This window comes from Anomaloglossus baeobatrachus, unplaced genomic scaffold, assembly GCF_048569485.1.
Source record: "Anomaloglossus baeobatrachus isolate aAnoBae1 unplaced genomic scaffold, aAnoBae1.hap1 Scaffold_2577, whole genome shotgun sequence".
Classification (NCBI taxonomy): Eukaryota; Metazoa; Chordata; class Amphibia; order Anura; family Aromobatidae; genus Anomaloglossus; species Anomaloglossus baeobatrachus.
In genome coordinates this window covers 117,886-131,195 of record NW_027442133.1, presented here as the reverse complement: position 1 = coordinate 131,195, position 13,310 = coordinate 117,886, and the positions used below count along the sequence as shown (strand labels likewise).

The window sequence follows — 13,310 nt, the reverse complement described above, 5'->3', positions numbered from 1 at the left end:
CTCAGCTGGGTGTATGGGCCGCATATAGAAAAAAAAAATGAGGGGGGCCGCATTATTTGCAGGACAAAGTGAACATTTTTAATGAATCCATGTTTTTTTTTCTATACATCTTGGATCACTTTTGTAAACATTTTTCGCTTGTTTATTATAACAAACGTGCACTTTTTTTGTTAAGTTTATATACAGCAAAGCATTTTAATGTACAGTTAGGTCCAGAAATATTTGGACAGTGACACAAGTTTTGTTATTTTAGCTGTTTACAAAAACATGTTCAGAAATACAATTATATATATAATATGGGCTGAAAGTGCACACTCCCAGCTGCAATATGAGAGTTTTCACATCCAAATCGGAGAAAGGGTTTAGGAATCATAGCTCTGTAATGCATAGCCTCCTCTTTTTCAAGGGACCAAAAGTAATTGGACAAGGGACTCTAAGGGCTGCAATTAACTCTGAAGGCGTCTCCCTCGTTAACCTGTAATCAATGAAGTAGTTAAAAGGTCTGGGGTTGATTACAGGTGTGTGGTTTTGCATTTGGAAGCTGTTGCTGTGACCAGACAACATGCGGTCTAAGGAACTCTCAATTGAGGTGAAGCAGAACATCCTGAGGCTGAAAAAAAAGAAAAAATCCATCAGAGAGATAGCAGACATGCTTGGAGTAGCAAAATCAACAGTCGGGTACATTCTGAGAAAAAAGGAATTGACTGGTGAGCTTGGGAACTCAAAAAGGCCTGGGCGTCCACGGATGACAACAGTGGTGGATGATCGCCGCATACTTTCTTTGGTGAAGAAGAACCCGTTCACAACATCAACTGAAGTCCAGAACACTCTCAGTGAAGTAGGTGTATCTGTCTCTAAGTCAACAGTAAAGAGAAGACTCCATGAAAGTAAATACAAAGGGTTCACACCTAGATGCAAACCATTCATCAATTCCAAAAATAGAAAGGCCAGAGTTAAATTTGCTGAAAAACACCTCATGAAGCCTGCTCAGATCTGGAAAAGTATTCTATGGACAGATGAGACAAAGATCAACCTGTACCAGAATGATGGGAAGAAAAAAGTTTGGAGAAGAAAGGGAACGGCACATGATGCAAGGCACACCACATCCTCTGTAAAACATGGTGGAGGCAACGTGATGGCATGGGCATGCATGGCTTTCAATGGCACTGGGTCACTTGTGTTTATTGATGACATAACAGCAGACAAGAGTAGCCGGATGAATTCTGAAGTGTACCGGGATATACTTTCAGCCCAGATTCAGCCAAATGCCACAAAGTTGATCGGACGGCGCTTCATAGTACAGATGGACAATGACCCCAAGCATACAGCCAAAGCTACCCAGGAGTTCATGAGTGCAAAAAAGTGGGACATTCTGCAATGGCCAAGTCAATCACCAGATCTTAACCCAATTGAGCATGCATTTCACTTGCTCAAATCCAGACTTAAGACGGAAAGACCCACAAACAAGCAAGACCTGAAGGCTGCAGCTGTAAAGGCCTGGCAAAGCATTAAGAAGGAGGAAACCCAGCGTTTGGTGATGTCCATGGGTTCCAGACTTAAGGCAGTGATTGCCTCCAAAGGATTCGCAACAAAATATTGAAAATAAAAATATTTTGTTTGGGTTTGGTTTATTTGTCCAATTACTTTTGACCTCCTAAAATGTGGAGTGTTTGTAAAGAAATGTGACAATTCCTACAATTTCTATCAGATATTTTTGTTCAAACTTTCAAATTAAACGTTACAATCTGCACTTGAATTCTGTTGTAGAGGTTTCATTTCAAATCCAATGTGGTGGCATGCAGAGCCCAACTCACGAAAATTGTGTCACTGTCCAAATATTTCTGGACCTAACTGTAAATAAAAAAAATGTCATGCTTTAGGATTTATTTATTTTTTTACATTTTATCACCTTCTTGTAATTGTTTTACAATTAGCAGCATCATATAGTAATCTTAGCCAAAATCTTGTAGTAATGTGCCCATGCTGCAGTAATGTCCCCATCCGTGTGCCCTGTAGTAAGGTGCTCATCCTTGTGGTATTGTGCCCAGTAGTATCTGCCCATCCTTGTAGTATGTGCCCAGTAGTATAGTGCCCATCCTTGTGCCCTGTAGTTTTGTGCCCAGTAATATTGTTCCAATCCTTGTAGTATTCTGCCCATCCCTGTAGTATTCTGCCCATCCCTGTAGTATTGTGGCCATCCCTGTAGTATTGTGGCCATCCCTGTAGTATTGTGGCCATCCCTGTAGTATTCTGCCCACCCTTGTAGTATTGTGGCCCACCCTTGTAGTATTGTGGCCATCCCTGTAGTATTCTGCCCATCCCTGTAGTATTCTGCCCATCCCTGTAGTATTCTGCCATCCCTGTAGTATTGTGGCCATCCCTGTAGTATTGTGGCCATCCCTGTAGTATTGTGGTCATCCCTGTAGTATTCTGCCCACCCTTGTAGTATTGTGGCCATCCCTGTAATATTCTGCCCATCCTTGTAGTATTGTGGCCATCCCTGTAATATTCTGCCCATCCTTGTAGTATTGTGGCCATCCCTGTAATATTCTGCCCATCCTTGTAGTATTCTGGCCATCCCTGCAGTATTCTGCCCATCCTTTAGTAATACGCAAACAAAAAAAAAATTCTCCTCACCTTTCCTCCGTTCCCTGTGTGCCCATGATCAGTACTTGCAGAGTTTTGGATGCAGCATGCTTCAGCTGCGTCCAAAACCCTGCTATGTATGGTAAAAGCACAGTGGGCATGGGATTTCTAAAAACCCCATGCCCACTGTGCGTGTACGGCCCGCAGTGAAAACGGAACTGCGGTGTGGCTTCCAGAGGCCGCAGCATGTGAATTTATGCTGCGGAGTCGGAAGCGTCCTTCCTAGGCAGAGCACAGCGAGGAGACCGCAGCGGCCCGAACCCTGATCACGGGCACGGGCAGCTGCGGTCTCCTAAGGAGGAGACTTGCGGCCCCGCCGATCAGGACGCGCTGTGTCCAGCACGCAGCGGGTCCTGATCTTGAGCACGTACCTTACCTGCTTGTTGCGGCCCGTGACGATCGCGGCTCTGTGCTGAGGGTCGGCGCCAGCAGGAACTTCACTGCATTTGAATCCATTTGCGGTGCAGCGCAGAGGAGCTGTGTCTGGACCAATGGCTGCTGCCTGCCAATCAGATGCAAGGAAGTGACGTTGCTGTATGATGTCACCTCCATGCATCTGATTGGCAGACAGCAGCAGCAACTGGGATAGAACTGACAGCTCCTTGCGCGGCACCGCAGATGGATTCAAATGCAGTAAAGTTCCTGCCGGCGCCGACCCTCAGCATAGAGCCGCGATTGTCACGGGGTCTGCGGGCCGCAACAAACAGCCTCAGGGGCCGCATGCGGCCCGCGGGCCGCGTGTTTGAGACCCCTGTGATAGAGGGATAGATACATGATACACAGAGGGATTGATATATAATAGATACATGATAGATAGATGGATAGCTATATAGAGGGATAGATACATGATAGATACATGATAGATTGAGGAGTAGATTGAGCGTTAGATACATGATAGATAATAGATAAATAAAAGATAGATACATGATAGAGGGAAAAATATATAGATAAATAGATACATGATAGATTCAGACATGATAGATAGATAGATAGATAGATGATTGATATATAGATAGATATATGGATAGATAGATACATGATAGATTGAGGGATAGATACATGATAGATAGATACATGATAGAGGGAAAGATAGATACATATATAGATACATGATAAATAGATAGATGCAGACATGATAGATAGATAGATGATAGATAATAGATAGATAATAGATAGAGGGATAGATATACAGTTAGGTCCAGAAATATTTGGACAGTGACACAAGTTTTGTTATTTTAGCTGTTTACAAAAACATGTTCAGAAATACAATTATATATATAATATGGGCTGAAAGTGCACACTCCCAGCTGCAATATGAGAGTTTTCAAATCCAAATCGGAGAAAGGGTTTAGGAATCATAGCTCTGTAATGCATAGCCTCCTCTTTTTCAAGGGACCAAAAGTAATTGGACAAGGGACTCTAAGGGCTGTAATTAACTCTGAAGGCGTCTCCCTCGTTAACCTGTAATCAATGAAGTAGTTAAAAGGTCTGGGGTTGATTACAGGTGTGTGGTTTTGCATTTGGAAGCTGTTGCTGTGACCAGACAACATGCGGTCTAAGGAACTCTCAATTGAGGTGAAGCAGAACATCCTGAGGCTGAAAAAAAAAGAAAAAATCCATCAGCGAGATAGCAGACATGCTTGGAGTAGCAAAATCAACAGTCGGGTACATTCTGAGAAAAAAGGAATTGACTGGTGAGCTTGGGAACTCAAAAAGGCCTGGGCGTCCACGGATGACAACAGTGGTGGATGATCGCCGCATACTTTCTTTGGTGAAGAAGAACCCGTTCACAACATCAACTGAAGTCCAGAACACTCTCAGTGAAGTAGGTGTATCTGTCTCTAAGTCAACAGTAAAGAGAAGACTCCATGAAAGTAAATACAAAGGGTTCACATCTAGATGCAAACCATTCATCAATTCCAAAAATAGACAGGCCAGAGTTAAATTTGCTGAAAAACACCTCATGAAGCCAGCTCAGTTCTGGAAAAGTATTCTATGGACAGATGAGACAAAGATCAACCTGTACCAGAATGATGGGAAGAAAAAAGTTTGGAGAAGAAAGGGAACGGCACATGATCCAAGGCACACCACATCCTCTGTAAAACATGGTGGAGGCAACGTGATGGCATGGGCATGCATGGCTTTCAATGGCACTGGGTCACTTGTGTTTATTGATGACATAACAGCAGACAAGAGTAGCCGGATGAATTCTGAAGTGTACCGGGATATACTTTCAGCCCAGATTCAGCCAAATGCCGCAAAGTTGATCGGACGGCGCTTCATACTACAGATGGACAATGACCCCAAGCATACAGCCAAAGCTACCCAGGAGTTCATGAGTGCAAAAAAGTGGAACATTCTGCAATGGCCAAGTCAATCACCAGATCTTAACCCAATTGAGCATGCATTTCACTTGCTCAAATCCAGACTTAAGACGAAAAGACCCACAAACAAGCAAGACCTGAAGACTGCGGCTGTAAAGGCCTGACAAAGCATTAAGAAGGAGGAAACCCAGCGTTTGGTGATGTCCATGGGTTCCAGACTTAAGGCAGTGATTGCCTCCAAAGGATTCGCAACAAAATATTGAAAATACATTTTTTTTTTTTGGGTTTGGTTTATTTGTCCAATTACTTTTGACCTCCTAAAATGTGGAGTGTTTGTAAAGAAATGTGACAATTCCTACAATTTCTATCAGATATTTTTGTTCAAACCTTCAAATTAAACGTTACAATCTGCACTTGAATTCTGTTGTAGAGGTTTCATTTCAAATCCAATGTGGTGGCATGCAGAGCCCAACTCGCGAAAATTGTGTCACTGTCCAAATATTTCTGGACCTAACTGTATAATAGATAGATAAATACTGCATTTCTTTGTAGGTGAAGAGATTTATTTATTCCATAAAACTACTATAAAGAAATGAGAAAAAAATACAAATATATATATAAAAATTTCTTTATTTTCACCACCTTAGATTAAACCAGCAACTTTCAAACATGTGTCCAGCAGCCCATCTAGCTTTTTTTGCTGTTCTAGCTGTTGACCCACTAGGATTGATGATGTCAGAAGGAGGATTTTAGATATATGAACCTAGAATGCAGCCTCTGATTGCACAGCAGATTACACAGGACGTAGAGCTCCATTGCAGAGCAGCATCTCTATGTCATGTATTCTAGAGAGGAAAATTATTTTTTTTTCTTCTAATAAAATTACTAAAAATAATAAAAAAAATAGAATGTCATTTTATTACACTTTTTTGTAAAATAATAAACATCACAAATCAGCAAATAACATGGACAAATTTTGTGTCCCTGTAATTGTAACACGAGCAACAGAGCGATCAGATTATTTATGAGGATCGGTAAATGGCGTAAAAAATAGCGGAATTTGTTATTTTTCTTTATAAAAAATTTAATAAAAATGTATTGTTGAGGCAGTGTTCACACATAGTGTAAATGCTGCATGTTTTCTGCAGGTGTCCGCACCACGAGCGCAATAGCAGTCTTCTCTGATTATTGTGTTTTTGCGGTATTTTTTATGCACTGTTCCCCTTATTTGATACATGTTTGTTGCAGATGTGAATCCTGAAGCTTATAAAGAAAAAAAACACCAAAACCGCACAGTTCAGCAACGTCTTTAGACGCAAAAGACATCTCATCCACTTTGCTTGGACGATTAGTCCATGTTCACATGTAGTGTAAATGCTGCATTTTTTTCTGCTGTTTTACTGCGCATTTATTCTGCTGTTTATCTATCCAAGCAAAGTGGATGTGATTCCATGAAAAGACACCACTGAACTCTGCGGTTTTAGTTCTTTTTTTTCTATGTGGAGCTTAAAAAAATGCAACAAGAAGCTTCTCTGTACTATAAAAACACTTAAAAACGCAGATTCACATCTGAACCAAATATGCATTAAATAATGGAGAAAAGGCATAACAAATGCAGCAAAAATGGAATAACCAGAGAAGATAGTTATTGTGTAGTTTGGTGCAGACAGCGGCAGAAACAAAAAAGAAACAGAATTTATCCAATGTGTGAACACGGCTTTATTTTATAGGCACAAATAAGCAACATGTCATATAGTGACACATACAGTCATATGAAATAGTTTGGGCACCCCTATTAATGTTAACCTTTTTTCTTTATAACAATTTGGGTTTTTGCAGCAGCTATTTCAGTTTCATATATCTAATAAATGATGGACTCAGTAATATTTCTGAATTGAAATGAGGTTTATTGTACTAACAGAAAAAGGACATTTTTGTGTACTCACCGTAAAATGTCTTTCTTGGAGCCTTTCATTGGGGGACACAGACAGTGGGTTATATGTTGTCTTCAAGGGAGGCTTGACACTAGGTTTAAAAAAGAGTTAGCTCCTTCTCCCACAGCATATACCCCAGCTAGGCGGGAACTAGCTCAGTTTGGTGTAAAAGCAGTAGGAGAAGGACAACCAAAACCACAAGGGCGGGAGCGCTGTCCCCCAATGAAAGGCTCCAAGAAAGACATTTTACGGTGAGTACACAAAAATGTCCTTTCCTTTCTCGCCTTTTCATTGGGGGACACAGACAGTGGGACGTCCCAAACCAGTCCCTGGGTGGGAACTGAACTATTAACAGTGTATAACATCAGACTAAGCGCCGAATAACAACTGCAACTGCAGTGAACACATATCAAAACACTGTCAAGAACCGAGCAGTGGCCACTTATAAATGGGCCACTGCCGCCTGAAGGACTTGTCTTCCAAGAGCAGCATCTGCGGATGCATGCGTATGCACTCTGTAGAATTTTGTGAATGTGTGCACACTGGACCAGGTAGCGGCCTTGCAAAGTTGGGCCGCCGAAGCCTGATGGCGGATAGCCCAGGAAGCACGCACTGCTCGCGTAGAGTGGGCCCGCACAGATTGAGGGGGAACGGCACCTCGTGCTTTGTATGCCTCACAGATGGCAGTCCTGATCCATCGAGAAATCGTGGATTTAGACGCCGGGTTGCCCTTTTTGTGTCCTACTGGGAGGACGAAGAGGGCATCGGACTTGCGCAACGGCGCTGTTCTGGAGGTGTAGATCCGCAAAGCCCTGACAAGATCTAGAGTGTGAAGGGCTTTTTCAAAGGAGTGGACCGGGACCGGGCAGAATGACGGCAACACAATGTCCTCGTTCAAGTGGAAGGAGGATACGACCTTCGGAAGAAAGGCGGGGGCAGGCCGAAGGACTACCTTATCCTGATGGAATATCAGATAAGGTGAGCGACAGGAAAGAGCTGCCAGTTCGGACACTCGCCTGATAGAGGTAATAGTGACTAAAAAGGCAACTTTCCAAGACAGTCGTTGAAGAGAGATTTCTCTCAGAGGTTCGAAAGGAGGAAGTTGAAGGACTCCAAGAACCAGATTCAGATCCCAGGGATCTAAGGGGTGGCGATAAGGAGAGACCAAATGCGCTACCCCTTGAAGAAAGGTACGGACCAGAGGGCGAGAAGCCAGCTGCTTCTGGAAAGATAGGTCTTCCAGATCCTGTGGTAAATGCTGGCGGAGGAAGGCTTCCAAGCATTAAGCATGGTATGAACTACCCTGGAAGAAAGACCCGATTTGGCTAGAATCAGGGATTCAAGCGCCACGCCATCAAATGCAGCTGTGTTGTATTCTGGTGGAATATTGGACCTTGCGACAGAAGATCCGGGCGGTCGGGAAGACGCCAGGGAGTGTCGCTGAGAAGTTGGAGGAGCTCTGGATACCAGGCTCTCCTGGGCCAGTCCGGGGCAACGAGGATCGCCGGGATTCCCTCTACTTTGATTTTCTTGATTACTCTTGGAATGAGAGGAAATGGAGGGAAGATGTCGGGCAGGCGAAACTGCGACCATGGAAAGACTAGAGCGTCGGAGCCAAGCGCTAGCGGGTCTCTCGACCGAGATATGAAGGGACGTATTTTGGCATTCATTCGAGACGCCATGAGGTCCACATCCGGGAGTCCCCAACGAAGAGTGATCTGATGGAACACTTCGTCGTGGAGGGACCATTTCCATGCTACTAGACCTTGCCTGCTGAGAAAGTCTGCAGCCCAGTTGTCTACCCCTGGGATATGGACAGCTGAAATAATGGGGATGTGCTTCTCTGCCCAAAGAAGAATCCTGGATACTTCCTTCATCGCTGCCTTGCTGCGAGTTCCTCCCTGACGGTTGATGTAAGCCACAGCCGTGGCATTGTCTGACTGGGTCCGAACAGGGAGACCCAATAGTATGGGGTTGAAAATTCTGAAGGGCCAAAAATATGGCTCTGATCTCCAGAACATTGATGTGCAGGGAGCGCTCGAAAGGAGACCAGCGCCCCTGAACAGTGTGGTGGAGAAACACCACCCCCAGCCTATCAGGCTGGCATCCGTCGTGACTACCTGCCAGTGGACCGGGTGGAAGGACTTCCCTTGAGATAGGGATGAGGCTTGAGTCCACCAGACGAGGGAGCTGAGCGTAGACCGAGATAGGCGGACTGACCGATCCAGGGAAGCTGGATTCTTGTCCCAGGAGGATAGAAGATCCAGTTGTAGAGGGCGCAGATGGAATTGGGCAAAGGACACGGCTTCTATGACCGCCACCATCTTGCCTAACACTCTCATTCCATTCCGAAGGAATGTGTGACGGCGAGAGCGGAGGGATTGGGCGGCCCGGATCAGGGAAGACCTCTTGTCCTCTGGAAGAAAAACCCGGGACTTAGCCGTGTCTATCAGCATACCTAAAAAGGTGATGTGCTGATGAGGAATGAGGGATGACTTGTTGAAGTTGATAAGCCACCCTAGCTTTGACAGCGTGTCTAGGCAAATCTGCACGCTTTCTGAGCAAACGTGAAGAGAGCTCCCTTTGACAAGGTCGTCCAAATAGGGAACGACCAGGATGCATCTGGGGTGTAAAATGGACATGACGGCTGCCATGACCTTTGTGAAGACCCGAGGCACAGTGGCCAGCTCAAAGGGGAGGGCCCTGAATTGGAAATGACAATGTCCTACGGCAAAGCGAAGGAACCGTTGATGAGAGACACATATGGGAATGTGTAAATAAGCATCTTGAACGTCTATGGAAGCTAGGAATTCTCCAGGTTCTATGGCGGCTAGCACTGCTCTCAATGATTCCATTCGGAAAGTTCGAATCCGTACGAATTTATTCAGCCGTTTGAGGTCCAAGATAGGGCGGACAGAGACATCTTTTTTGGGAACGACAAAAAGGTTTGAATAGAAACCTTTGCCGCGCTGTTCCAGGGGCACTGGAATGATAACATTTGCTTTCTGTAAAAGAGGCTATGGCCTGAAATAAGGCCTGGATTTGCGTTTTGGACTTTGGAAGACGAGAACGCAGAAATCTGTTGGCCGGCAGGGAATGGAAATCGATCTTGTAACCTGAGGTGACGATTTCTCAAACCCAAGCATCGTGAGTGTGGTCTAGCCAGATATCCTGAAAAAGCAGAAGCCGCCCTCCCACAGGAGTGGGATCTGAGGGATACCTGGCGTCATGCTGAGGGGGCCTGTACAGAGCGAGGTCCTTTGGGTTTAGGTTGCTTGGAGTGGGAACGCCAAGAAGAGCCCCTTGAGGGACCGGATCCTCGATCTGAGTGTTGGGACGATCCTTGGGCTGATGGTTTTTGGGGGCAGGCCGAAAGGACTGCCTGTGCCAAGAAGATTTTTTTGAAATTTCTAGCTACAGGCCGCTTTTGTGGTAGAATGGTACTTTTACCACCCGTCGCCTCAGATATGAGTTTGTCCAGGAATTCACCAAACAGACGAAGACCCTGGAAGGGAAGTGTGGACAGGGACTTCTTGGAGGCACTGTCCGCATTCCATATTTTTAGCCACAGAACCCTGCGGGTGAAGACAGCATTGGCTGCCGTTAGGGCTGACCAGCTAGCTGCATCTAGGGAGCTGTGAAGAAAATAATTACAAGCTAGAGAGAACAAATCAAGAATCTCAAGAGCCTCTGGAGGAATATTGCAAGGGCGAAGCAACTTGCGCAGATTCCTACTCCACACGCTCATAGCTCTTGCCACCCATGTCATGGCAAACAGGGGGCGCATAGAGGAGCCCGAAGCCTGGAAAATAGATTTGACCGCAGCCTCAACTGCGCGGTCGGACGAGTCCTTGAGAGACGCGTTGTCTGAAACAGACATAACCGTGTGTTTAGCCAGTCTGGATACTGGCGGATCCACAATGGGGGGTACCGACCAGGGCTTAACCATTTCCGGATAAAAGGGATAAGCGAATGAAGAGGAGGATTTTTTATTAAACCTCCTATCAGGGTGATCCCACCATTTAGATATGATTTGATGAAAAATCGGATCCTGGGCAAAGGACTTAGGAGGCTTCTTGGCCCGCTTGATTGTCGACTGAGAATTCGGGTCCGAGGGCTGATCAGAAATTGACAGAGAGTGATTGAGAGCCGCTATTAAAGTGTCTTCCATATGCCTAGACTCAGAAGGGACATCTGAATCAGAGTCAGAGTCTCAGGAATTGTGACTACTAAAGGTCACGGAGCCTGAGTCAGACTGACCATCGTGTGAGTCAGACGAGGCGGAGCAGTCGCAATGGTGCCTTTTGGAAACAGCCTTTTTACGTACTGGGGATGATACACCAGACGAAGGCGGGCTCGTCTGAAGGAGCTGAGCCGGGGGGAGGCTGGGATATCTGAGCGGCCAGGTCATCTAACCTTTTAGACATCAGAAGAGCCCATGCAGGGATAGCCTCCTCAGACGGGGGTGCTGCCTGAATGGTGGCCGGGGCCGAACCCACAGACTGCATGACCCCCTCCGGCAACGCCTGTTGTAACACTGTAGTAGGGGCATCGCAGCCCCGGCAGAGTGGATAGCTTCGACCATTGGGAAACGAGCTTCCACAGGTGGTGCAAGCATAGTACAGGTCCATAGAGGATGCCTGGGAAGCTTTATCACCCTTGCGGTTTCGCATGTCAGCAACAAACGTACAATTAGTACTGTGAGCCTCTAGCAGTATTACACTACTCTGGGTGAGGAGCTACTAGCAGTATTAGAAAGGGACTGCTATACAGAGCTGGTATATACCAATAGTAAAGTGGCATACACTGCCAAACAGTCGGTATATACCTGCAGGCAGTCAGTATATACCGCTAAAAGCTGATAAACACCGCCAGCCAGCAGGCACACACCGCTAGAAAGACAGCGATATACCGCTGAGCAGAGCGGTATATAGTGCTGCAGAGTTGCAGAGCCAAGGAGGCGATCTCATCCGTGTCTGCTCCCCACATGTAATGGCGTCCAGTGTTCTCTGGCAGCATGGAGGGGAGAGACGGCCCACTAGAGGGAGCGGCTTCTGGAGCAGTGGAGGGGGCGTTGCTAAGAATGCAGGCCGAAGCCGGGAGCTAGATTTATGATGCTTCCCCGGGAACACGGCCTGCATCGCCCCACCGGCGCCTCCTCAGGCGGCGGTTGGATGCAGGGGACGGATACACATCGTCTCTCTACCTGCTCTTGCTCCGTCTGAAGACGCGTCGGTCCTGGGATGCGGAGATCTCGGGGACGCATCTTCAGCTCAAGGCTAGCAGATGCTCGGCTCTGCTTAGCCCTCTGGAGCTACCTTTGTGAGGGGCTTCCAGGGAGGCTGGAGGGGTACGCAGACCCGACCACTTGGGCGCGAGGGAAGACTGACGGCTTTTGCATGCCAGGTTTCCTCTGCCCGTAAGCGGGGGGAACGAGGGTGAGCACACCCTGGTATTGCCCCATAGTCAAAAATAGAATAAAATCACAAAGAAAAATAAATAAATAAATAAAAAACATGAGCTGGCCTAGGGCTCAGGCCAGACGTGTCAGCCTCCCTGCTGACACTAAAAAGAACTGAGCTAGTTCCTGCTAAGCTGGGGTTTTATGCTGTGGGAGGAGGAGCTAACTCTTTTTTAAACCTAGTGTCAAGCCTCCCCTGGAGACAACATATAACCCACTGTCTGTGTCCCCCAATGAAAAGGCGAGAAAGGAATGTGCAATCTGCATTTAAACTAAATTTGACAGGTGCATAAGTATGGGCAATCAATTTCTTGTTTTGAACACTCCTAACAACTTTTTACTGACTTACTGAAGCACTAAATTGGTTTTGTAACCTCATTGAGCTTTGAACTTCATAGGCCGGTGTATCCAATCATGAGAAAAGGTATTTAAGGTGGCCACTTGCAAGTACTTCTCCTATTTGAATCTCTTATGAAGAGTGGCATCATGGGCTCCTCAAAACAACTTTCAAATGATCTGAAAACAAATATTATTCAACATAGTTGTTCAGGGGAAGGATACAAAAAGTTGTCTCAGAGATTTAAACTGTCAGTTTCCACTGTGAGGAACATAGTAAGGAAATGGAAGAACACAGGTACAGTTCTTGTTGAGCTCAGAAGTGGCAGGCCAAGAAAAATATCAGAAAGGCAGAGAAGAAGAATGGTGAGAATAGTCAAGGACAATCCACAGGCCACCTCCAAAGACCTGCAGCATCATCTTGCTGCAGATGGTGTCACTGTGCCTCGGTCAACAATACAGCGCACTTTGCACAAGGAGAAGCTGTATGGGAGAGTGATGCGAAAGAAGCCATTTCTGCAAGCACGCCACAAACAGAGTCGCCTGAGGTATGCAAAAGCACATTTGGACAAGCCAGTTACATTTTGGACGAAGGTCCTGTGGACTGAT

The 13,310-nt window shown here is 45.8% G+C and overlaps 1 protein-coding gene across 1 annotated transcript in view; it reads left to right on the top strand.

Moving 5' to 3' along the window:
* Positions 1-13,310, top strand: part of LOC142263434 (uncharacterized) — a 151,970-nt gene that overhangs the window by 55,530 nt on the left and 83,130 nt on the right. The gene's annotated exons all lie outside the window — the stretch shown is intronic.